This window comes from Adiantum capillus-veneris, chromosome 15 (assembly GCF_014529385.1).
Source record: "Adiantum capillus-veneris isolate H3 chromosome 15, ASM1452938v2, whole genome shotgun sequence".
NCBI classification, from domain to species: Eukaryota; Viridiplantae; Streptophyta; class Polypodiopsida; order Polypodiales; family Pteridaceae; genus Adiantum; species Adiantum capillus-veneris.
This window is the reverse complement of record NC_140945.1, coordinates 12752891-12764410: the sequence shown is the minus strand read 5'-3', so window position 1 is coordinate 12764410 and position 11520 is coordinate 12752891.

The window sequence follows — 11520 nt, the reverse complement described above, 5'->3', positions numbered from 1 at the left end:
GCTTACAATGCTACATTAGAGTAAGCAAATGTACAAATTTCTTTTAAATAACTCATGTTTTTGTCTTATATGACTAGTCCTCTTTTTAATTGTGCACAAAATTTAACTAGTATGCATGCTTAGAATCATGTTTGTGATGACGACGTCTCTCAAACACCAAGTAGAATTTGTCACTCTACTTTGGGAGAATAAAATGGACTAAAGAGCAGACATGCTTGCGGCAGCTATGTCTCCCAAGCACCAAATGGATTAGTCATCCATCTTGGAAAGATGTCATAGGGTAAAAAGGGATCCTTTACCCGCTAAGTACGATTGACTAATGACTAAGACTTTATCTTTTCTACCTCATAGTCGAGGACGACTATGATTTCAAGAGAGAGGTAATGTCATAAAATCTAATATCTAACTAACCCAAATGATTTTCTCATATTAAATTGATCACTTAATGTGGGAGAATAAACGGGAACAAGTGTTAAGATATAGGTATGTGCTTATAGATCTATCTCAACACGGGGCCAATGGTAAAGGGGCCCAAAAGGGAGATGGTCTATCAAAGAGCAAGGCTAACCAATGGAGCATAAGACCTTAGGGTTAGCTTCATTGAAGACCTCCAATAAATGTGTGTAAAAGTCCTTTGACCTTAAGTAAGCTAGGGCTGAGCTTGAGGTGGGAACCCGGCCCAAGCTCGAGGTGCTTGACTGGCTCCATGCTTGAGGTGCTTGACTTGCTGCATGATTAAAGTACTTGAGGTGCCTTGAGAAGCTTGCCTGAGATGCTTGTGGGAACACCCCCTAGTTCAAGTGCTTTGTCATGCTTGGTGAGTAAGGTGCTTGATCACCTAAAAGTCAAAAGAATTCCTACAAGAGGGGGGGCGAGCCCTTTTCCTAGGGGCTAGAGAGAGAACACCCACTCACACACACAAGGGAAGCCCAACTTGAAGAGGCAGCAAGGACACATGTCAGGCCCCTACCCATGTTACCTTCATGTGTTGCTTGAAGCCTATTGGCTAGGCTTCAAAGGGGTCCAATGATAAATTACATGAATTATCTAATTGTTTTAGCATTTATCAAGTCCTCTCTCTCAAAGGGGAAAGGGGGACACTTGTCCCAAGGCTACCCATGTTGCTTGTAATGGCTCTTGCTTGTGATTGGCTAGGCCTGGAAGGGTCCAATGAGCTTCAGGCATGAGCTACAAGGGGGGGTCGACCCAAGCAAGCTAGGGGGGTGCCTAGGGGGTATACTCACCCACACACACTCACAAGCACTCTCATTGTGTGATATGCAAAGTGCAAGAGCTCCCTCTCCAAGCAAGTAGAGGTTGAGAGCCTACACCAACACTCTTGGCTATGGAGTGCAAATCCAACCAAGAGCCATGCTTCAATGCTTAAGCTTGCCATATCCTTCTTCTTCATTACTATGCTATTATGTATGCTAGCAACAAGAGTATGATAAGTGAGGAACTAATTCTTTCTCCTACGAAATGTTTCTTCTTCCTCTTCCCTACCCTCATTCCCTGCTAGCTCTCTCCACCTTCGAAGGTGTTTGAGGTCTTGGGACTGAGGCTTGGGATAGCTAAAGCTTTCTTCAAGTTTATGTTATGTTTGTGGTGCATGAAGCCTTCCATCTTCATGGCATCACCTAGGTCACAAGGAACACAAAGACTGTATTGTAACAAGTCTCTCTTTATGGGAGAAATCATAATACAAATGCCTATTGGAGGGGGGACCGGCTCCACATAAATCCGGTCCTCAATTGTTGTCATGTTCTCTAAACTCTCTCTCTTGCAAAAGTATTGTCTATGCCAAGTTAACTAATTGCTATGATTATGTTGCTATCTTCAATTATGTCTACCCGCTATGCTCACAAAATCATTTCTTGAAAGTACTCTCATTAAATTCCGCTATTCTCAAATTGAATAGGCAAATTCCATTACAGAAAGTAATACTATGCTTTAAAAAAACGTTCTGTGAGAAAACTGTATACAAAGGATGTTTTAAAATATAGTACTGTTAATGTATTTTGACAGGTAATTTATACAGAAAAAACGTATTTACCTCCTCTGTAATGTTTGTAGCCTGCGAGTTGCCCTTGTGTGCAAGAGAGGACGATGCCTTTGGGCGGCTTGATAGTGTAGTGATTCCGCCACCCAAGCCTGTGTGCTGTGCCTTTGTCGGGATGATTGCCTATGGCAATTCGCTCTGTGAGGAATACTGTGTGTGACGCTTACGTGCTGATGTTGCCTTAGCACGCCTTGCGATGCCCTTGTTTTATAGGGAGTCCCCGTCCGGTGCCTTAAAGGCGGTATTTTGGCTATGCCAGCTGCAGCGAAATTGTGCCAGAGGAGGATACGGCGTTTCCATTATGCTGCTTGCTACTTTTAGCAAGTGTGCAGTTTGCAAGTTGCTAAGCTTTAGAAAAAAACGCTTTTTTCTGTATAATATATAGTTACCTTGGTGCCCTTACAATAAGTAAGCAGTGTTTCTTTGTGTTACATACTACTTGTTAAACTAGTAAGTGATCCGGTTGTAAAAAAAGGGGGGGACAATTACTTGAGATGCGGACACCATAATGCCATTGAGACCTTGATACAAGCATGCTTTATTTTCCATAGGGTGTACATTTACAGAAATTTGAAAAATTGAAGGATGCTAACATGCATCTACAAAACAGTTACAAAGTACTTGGTTTATCTATGCCAACATAAACCAAAAATAGGAGGGGTTCTTGCTTGAATGCTCCATCATCCTGCTCATGTTGTACGTCTTCGTCTTTCTATTACTCCTCCGCCAATGATGTTGTTGTCTGTGTCATGAAAAATCTGTTAGTAAAACTGACGTCTTGTTAATATGTTAGCATGTGTGTGTTATGTGGTTGTATGTCCTTAGTATTCTCAAGTGTTGGACACCATGAATCATTGTGTTCCATGTATTGTGTGCTTTTGTGTGTGTGTGTGTGTATCTCGAACCCTGTGTTTAGACCTTAAATCTGCAAACATTGAGTTGAGTATGACAAACATAGAGCCGATCTACAAATTGGGGCATAATATGTCGAACATATACCAAGGGGTTGACCATGTAGGCCTAGGTGTGTGATATGTCAGTGCGTGTTCCATAGATTGTGTGTGTGTGTGTGTGTGTGTGTGTGTGTGTGTGTGTGTCTTGCCTTGGTTTTGAAAAATCCCAATGAAGGGGAATAACAAAACATCCAATAATTTGGAGGAAGTTGTTTAAGGGTATTTCAACAGAGTAGGTCAAAAAAATGTTGTGGAAGCTTGGAAAACGTAGCATGCATGCAAAACTCTCTCTCTCTCTCTCTCTCTCTCTCTCTCTCTCTCTCTCTCTCTCTCTCTCTCTCTCTTTCTCTCTCTCTCTTTGGTACATGCCAAGGCTACCTTCAACCCTCCATCATCTTTAGCCCACCTTGCCTCCTTGCTGTGCACCCTTGCCATGCCTATGCTTGCCTCCTTGCTACAAACATTTGTGCTTACCCTATGCTTGCCTCCTTGCTATGCGTCCACGCAAAGCCATCTTGGGGCTGGTATGTAGAATATTTTTAAAGAGAGCCAATGGTAAGATTCTAGTCATTAGTAGGGAAAATTCTTAGCAACTTACTGCTGTGTTAGTGGCATAGAAGCCTTTCACACTTGCGTATTGTATAGAAAACTATAGCGCTTCGACTTATTGTTTTTTAGGAGGACAAGTGTTTTTTGCTATTGCATCTTCCTTGCAAAGGATGAGCATTGGGCTCGTGTTTCCTAGGGATCCAGAGATGTGGTGGGCCCATTGTGTTTATAGCCTCCAACAAGCTTTGTATCCTTGCATTTCCAACCCAGAAAGAGGAGCCGGAATCACATTTTATCAACTCAACTTAGAGAAGACTTGTTGGGAAACTCGTCATTCCCCACCCTGGTGTCATGTATGTGCTACCACTCTTAGATATAGGTCCCTTGGCATATCTCTCTCTCTCTCTCTCTCTCTCTCTCTCTCTCTCTCTCTCTCTCTCTCTCTCTCTCTCTCTCTCTCTCTCTCTCTCTCTCTCTCTCTCTCTCTCTCTCTCTCTCTCTCATTTTTGAGTGCTCACTTGCCTTCCCCTGTTTTGGTTTGATACGTTTTCTACATGACATCAAGACCTTGTACCCTCTTTTCAGAACTTGAAAAGTTTTTTTTTACTATTGCATCTTCCTTGCAGAGGACGAGCATTTGGGTCGAGTTTCCTTGGATATGAGAGATGCGGTGGTCTGCTAGTGTTTTTAGCCCCTCTAAAGCCTTTCGTAGAATTTCATCGAATCAGTCATGAAAAGCCCCTTTGGATCTTGGTTTATTAGACGAGCAGGAGGAGAGACATATACATTTAGATCTTGATTTATCGACAGCAGTGACAAGAGGTCCTCTAGGGTTCCTTTTGTAGAATTTCATTGAATCAGTCATAAAACTCCCCTTTGAATCTCATTTACTGCATGACTTTGGGTCATGTATGTTCTATGACTATTTTATAGAGGTGTTGTGGCAAGGCTCGTTCACACTGTGTGTGTGTGTGTGTGTGTGTGTGTGTGTGTGTGTGTGTGTGTGTGTGTGTGTGTGTGTGTGTGTGTGTGTGTGTGTGTGTGTGTGTGTGTGTGTGTGTGTGTGTCTCATCCTCCTCCTACTCCCATGTTCTCATCTTCAATGTCTGGCAACACATATGGTATGCTTGAGAGCTCAAGGAGGGGTTGATTAAAGAGCTGATTTTAGCCACAGTATTATGAATTGCAACTGCATGAAGGTGGATTAGGATCCTCTCATGCTTACTTGTAGGTGATATAAGGATTTGGTCCTTTCTCAGTACTGTAACATGCCAAATTAGGGAATCCAAAAGAACCCCACCATCTAGAGCCCACAACTCACATCAATAATATGGAAAATCATAAAATGTTGTCCAAGTGAAATCTCAATGTTGTTGATCTAGCCCATTTGGCACTACCAACATTAGGAAATTTCGGAGGTCATTTGGAGGGCCTTCTAAGAAAAATAGAATTTTGACTTTCTCTCTCTAGAAAATAGGTGTGGTAAACGCAATTGTAAACTTGGAATAACCATTCGAAAAGTGCACTTACAAGTAGATTCTTGCCACAGTGTCATAACGGCCGTGATGATTGAAAATAAATCATGTTTAGTTGCATTTAATGAACGTCCTAGAATTGGAGGGAGTTTCCTGTACATGGAATGTATGACCAAAGGAAATAGGATGTATCCTTCCAAACCGGCTCTCTCCTTACTCTCTCACTGTTTGTGCGCTGACCTTAAAGAAATCATCCCTTTCTTGCCTTGTTGCATACATGGCTTCTTCTTCCACCCCCACAAATGTCCTCCTTAAAAGACCCTTCTATCATCTACACATTGACCTGGATCCCAAATATACGCCACTGTCTAAGTGAGGTAAAACTAACATCAAAGTGGCACCAATCATGACAGAGAGACTCAGAGCAGAGGGAGCAAAACACTTAGATATTTGGACAAAAGGCTCACTCTATCCATTGAATCCCATGACAAATGATTTCCCAACATTTTCAAATCCCACTAACTTATTGACCTTTGTACGTAATGGAGAGAATGGATTGCTTGGCTACTGTAAAGCTCTAAACAACAAATCAAAAACTTATAAAGACATGGTGAAGCACCAAGCAAATGAGATTCAGAGACTTTCAAACTTGCATCATGAGGAACAAAAGACTGTAATGCAGAGCACACAAGAATCATAGGTCTTGCGAACAAAGGTACAGTCATTACAAAACAAAGAGACAATGTTAGGCACTTGTGTGCAAAAGAAGAAACTACGGAATCTTAAAACGTTGAAGGTAGGCTCTGGCGGCCTTAAGAAAAGAATCCAAGCATTGAGGTGAGCATTCTAAATTGTCTAATTAATATAAATTTATCTAAGTTTTTGTTTATGTTAGTTATGCTTTCTTTGTAGAGATTCCATCTATCTAGACAAAGAAAAAATAGACCCGGAGGCCAATGTAGGACAGCAGTTAAAGCCATTGATAACTAGTGGTCTTGCAAAGGATATCATGCATGACAAAAAGTTTAAGGTTTTGCAACAGGATGTCGTTGACAGATTCATTTCAAAGAATGCAGTGCCTGCCAAGCATATATAGGGTACATTGGACTCCCTTGGAGTTAGTAAAAGAGGTTACTCAGCTATTCAACAATCTATCTCTTCCATGTTGTGAAGAAGGGAATAAAGTCTAAGCTTTTACCAACAACTGCAAGTGTTTGGAAGGAAAGACTACAGCTCAATAATGAACAGACAGACTTCATTTGATGTCCATTTCATATTCAAGATATTAATAGCTCACAGGGAGCTACTATCACTTATGATGAGTACAACAATATCTTCATGGACCTCACTTTATTGCAAACTAGAATGGTAGAGTTCTACAATATCACATTCAAAGAGACAGGTGGCGTTCTACATTTTGTTTTGAAGCTAGATGAGTGTGAGATTCTTAAAGAGAAGAAGCTAGAGCGAGTTACAATCACATTAATGAATAGGGCCCTTTCCTTCATACTTCAGTGTTCAATCAGAAACAAACATATGGTGGCCTGGTGCATTTCATGTAATCCAGTTCTCTCTAATTTTGCAGCTCTAGCAAGCCCTCTATTGTACCTAAAATTTAGATTTATTTTTCGTATCTCATAAGGATTGATCTTGCAAGTAAAGAAAGAAGACCATGACATTTTATTTTGGGTGTCATTGATAGGCAAATGAATCGAGGAGAGGTATTGGCTATAGATGGGAGAGGAGACTTTCAAGTTCAATGGCATCTTGCAGGTGACCTCAAACACTGAAGTGTATGTATAATTGTGGAATGGATGCCATGGCAAAGTCTCCATGCTTGTATTGCATGGATTCTGCAAAAGTGATGGACCCAAAGTGGTGGCAAAAGGCTCCTACTCGTCACAATCAAGAGTAGAATCCATGCAATCCGTGCCTTGAATCCACCTATGGATGGTTTGCAGGGTACATCTTTCTCATTGGTTGACCTTCTTTCGTCCCATTGTATTTTCACATTGCCCCCATGTAGACCAATATCTGACGAGTAGGAGTAGGAGTAGCCTCGTCACAATCAAGAGTCTAATTTTCGATAGTTCTGGATATACCACTTGTTAATGTCCATATTTGTACAATGCATGGTCTCTGCCGAATTGTAGAGAAGTTGGTATATCTGTACATTGGGTTTGCTTGGAAAATCAAAAACTCATCTGAACGACAAGTCGCTCTAGAGGCTTTGGAACTAGTTTTGTCAGATATTGGTCTACATGGGGGCAATGTGAAAATACAATGGGACGAAAGAAGGTCAACCAATGAGAAAGATGTACCCTGCAAACCATCCATAGGTGGATTCAAGGCACGTCGTTTTCTATCTAAACCTCAAGGTATGAAAGATGTGAAGCGAACAAAGCGAGGGAGAGTATATCACTCTACCTACATTAGCATGGTTGAGTATATCCTTGTACAGCCTTTCTTTTACCTGTAATAGTTCTACTTTGATGAGAGGGTACAGCAGGGATTGTTGGTGCCATTGAGCGTTGATCTGATTGGGAGTGAGTTGAGTGACGTTGACAGAGTGTAAAACTCTCAACTCCCAATCCATAGCAGCCTTCCACTGCTCATCCACCTCTAAGTTGATCTTCTCCTTCAGTGCGTCTTCTTCAGCTTTTGACAGCTGGACCATTGGCACTGTATCTGCATCTCTGATGTGAATTTGAAAATCTTCATCACCACTCGGCTCTGTTGTGGAATGCGTTTCAAACTCAGCAAATAAGACCGAGGGTATGTCTATTCGTGGCGGCTCTGAATTGCCTGCCTCTTCCTGCGTGTTTGGCTTTCCATCTCTGAGGAGTTGATTTATCCGCTTGAGTTCTGCTATCTCCTTTAGGAGCTCCTCCTGTCTTTGAACCCGCATCAGTGCCAGGTCTCTGCATTGTGATTGTTCAAGCTTTAATTTCAATTCTAAGTCCTTTTTTTTCTTTTCAAGTGCCTTGTACACTTCATCAGTTCCCTTGATCGAGGCCACGGCTGGGTTTTCTCTAATTTTCCGTAAGAAAATGGCCTAATCATTGATTCTCTATTCAGAATATTGCAGGGAAGCATTGGCAACATCTAACTGCACGTGATTTTTCTGAGCTGACAGAGAGGTCATAAGAAGTTCATTCGTGAGTTCTGTGAGCTGCTCGTCTTTTACCTTGCAGGCTCAGATAATTTGGTGAAGAGAATACCTAGCTCCTCCATTTCTTTTTGTTGTTTATCTCTGGCCATCTGATGCTGATCTGCTTCTGCCTTCAACTGTTGCACTTGTCTTTGGAGGTCAGTGATGATAATCATCCTTTCTTCAAGATCTCCTTGAAGAGCGTCGATCATCATTTCCAGTTCCTTGGCCTTTGTGCTGCTGTTAAAAGCTGCTGAATGGAGTCTCTCCGTCATTTCCTACATCTGACGTGCATATTCATTGACTTGTATTATAACTTCATCGTTTGTTTACCACTCCTCCTATCGTGCCAGTTGGGATGTTCCTCTAGCCTGGTGTGTTGCTTCTTACTGCATCGTAATTGTTGGTGGTTCTTGTGTGGAGGTAAATGGTGGGTCTTCTTCTTGGCCATCCTGAGGCTTTGATGCCTTGGAAGTTTCTGGCTGAGTAGAAGTGGATGGTGTTTTCTCAACCCTTGTTGTCTCTTCAGGTGCACATTCGTGACTTCTGTCAGCTACTCGTCTTTTACCTTGCAAGAATCAGATAATTTGGTGAAGAGAATACCTAGCTCCTCCATTTCTTTTTGTTGTTTATCTCTGGCCATCTGATGCTGATCTGCTTCTACCTTCAGCTGTTGCACTTGTCTTTGGAGATCAGTGATGATAATCATCCTGTCTTCAAGATCTCCTTGAAGAGCGTCGATCACCATTTCTAGTTCCTTGGCCTTTGTGCTGCGGTTCAAAGCTGCTGAACGGAGTCTCTCCGTCATTCTTGCATCTGACGTGCATATTCATTGACCTGTATTATAACTTCATCGTTTGTCTACCACTCCTCCTGTCGTGCCAGCTGGGATGTGCCTATAGCCTCGTGTGTTGCTTCTTGCTGCATCGTAATTGCTAGTGGGTCTTGTGTGGAGGTAAATGGTGGGTCTTCTTCCTTGCCATCCTGAGGCTTTGATGCCTTGGCAGTTTTTGGCTGAGTGGAAGTGGATGGTGTTGTCTCAACCCTTGCTGTCTCTTCAGGTGCCGGCCTTTCTTCCTTCTCTGGCTCGGGCTCCGTCTCATGTGCAGTGGTAGGCTCTTTTTCTACATCTGATTCCTTATCAGTTTCTTGTTCCGATTGACTTGTATTTTCTTCTTCCAGATTTTGAGTCTCTTCTGCTTCCTGCTCTGAATGTGGCTTGGCTTCTTTTTCCTTTTGCCTGTCGGGGTGGTCAGCTTCTTGTGTAAATTCTGTTTGTTGGGTGGACTCAGAATATTTCTCTTTTTCAGGCTCTGCTTCTTCATTGGTATCTTTGCTTGCTGGTGATGGTGGTGGGCTAGACATGGGATAGTCGTGTTGTTCCAGAGGCGGTGAGGTGGGTTAGGGAGATCCATGGCTTTGCTCTTGGCTAGTCATCTCCTCGGCTTGCCTTTGGTCTTCCGCTTCCCTGGCTTTCTTTGCAGCTTCTTCTGTCTCTTTCAACTTTAGGGCTTCGGCCTTTTGGTACATTCTTTCTAAATATTCTGTTGGATCATTTGCCTCTTTTCTGGTATGATGCTTTGTTCGAGGTCCTTTCAGCCCTGTGGATACCCACTTTTCTAGGTCCTTCCCTTGTGCTTGCCTACTGCACTGGTAAGCATGTTTTTCTCTTTCAAAATGCACTTGTTTTTGAGTTGGCTCCTCTTGGTGTGCAGCCACAGCTTTCCTCTTCATCTCTTCTCTCCGAGCTCTCTTTTCTTCGTTGCTAGAGCTCTCGCTGTTGTGCCGTTCTGGTGAGCTGTCAGCTGACTCATCATCTGATTTCTATGACCTTTTACCTGACCTTATAGCTCGTGGAGAGGGTTGTGCTACCAAAATCCATGTATTTTGATCAGGGACAGGCCGTAGGTTGTTGGCCATGCCGATGGCATGATACGCTATTCTATTCAACACCTCTAGCGCACCCAAGTATGTGATTTTTCCTTCCTTCTTGGTGCCCTTCAAGGTTGTCAAGACATACTGCACGTGGTCCACAGGCTGTCTTGTTGTCGACTTAAGAACCTGAGTGAAGGTGGTGGCCACGGTGTGATTTGGTGTAGTGTACCTTGGTGGCCTTTTTGCCAGAAAATGAAAGTGTTGATGGTATAAATGGGCTAGCTCTTCCACCTGTTTGTGGATAAGATCGGCGAATGTAGCCACGGCTGTCTCCTTGGTAAATGTGCCTATGGTTTTCCTGTCTCTTGCCCGCATGGTCATTCCTTCAGTGGGCAATCTGAGTGCCTCTGCGACTATCTCTTTTGTGATTACTACCCCGACCTTGTTTTCTTGGGTGTCGGGTATTTGTGAGGTTCCGTCCTCTTTGATGGTGGATAGAAGCTCGTAAATTTTTGAAAGTCCACTCCGCAAGGCTCTTATTCGTAGAAATGCCCGAGCCCCAACCTGTGGTTAGCCTCTTTGGTCTCTGGCCTGGCAGCTACATCATAGAATTCTTTGGGCAGGAGTTGCAACTCCACCTGATGCCCCTCTTCACTCTTAAACTTGCCAGTGAAGACCGTGGTGTGGTGTTCTCCTAGCTGTTCTCTAAAAAGGTAAGATGTCTTTGTTGCTTTGACCGATTCGGGGTCTAGTTGATACACAGACAGTTCTTGTAGTTTCTCTTTTCGATTTAGCTTCTTCTTGGCCCTCTCTACTGCTTGCATTGCTCCTGTTCAGTGAATAGAGTGCAAAGTTAGCAGATTTGTCAGACTTTTCTCTGGAATGTCCGTTTAGATTGAAATGCTGACAACTTTGTCCAAATTGCTTCAAATCAACTTTTGAACAAGCAAAGATGCATAAGTTCATGCAAGGAACAAAACTGTATGGTCAAAACAAAATTTTGCAACCAAACTAAATAATCGCGATTATGTACAGCTGAGGAAAATTTCCAACTTTTTGCAAACTTAGCTTTGTATGCTTGAAGTATATACCCAATACATGCTCTGAGTGAATTATGGGCTCATTTGGATGCACAAGGTGAAAATGGTACCAGATTTGGCTTTAGGTCTCTGAAACAGTAGATATAAAGGAAATTTGAGATTTTGAACTCCAAATTGATTCAAAGTTGGCTAGTGGACTTATCACAACATGTACTTTGGATGTATGATGGAAAAATATCAAAATTCCCCAATTGACCAAAAAGTAAATAATCGTGATTATTAACTTTTCTTCCAAAATTGACTTTTTTTTTATACAAATTGGTTCTAGGCATGGTATAAACCTTGGGTATGAGATATGAGGTGATTTGGATCGAGAAAAGTTGTTCATAACCCCAATTTTGGCTTGCAAAGACTTCTT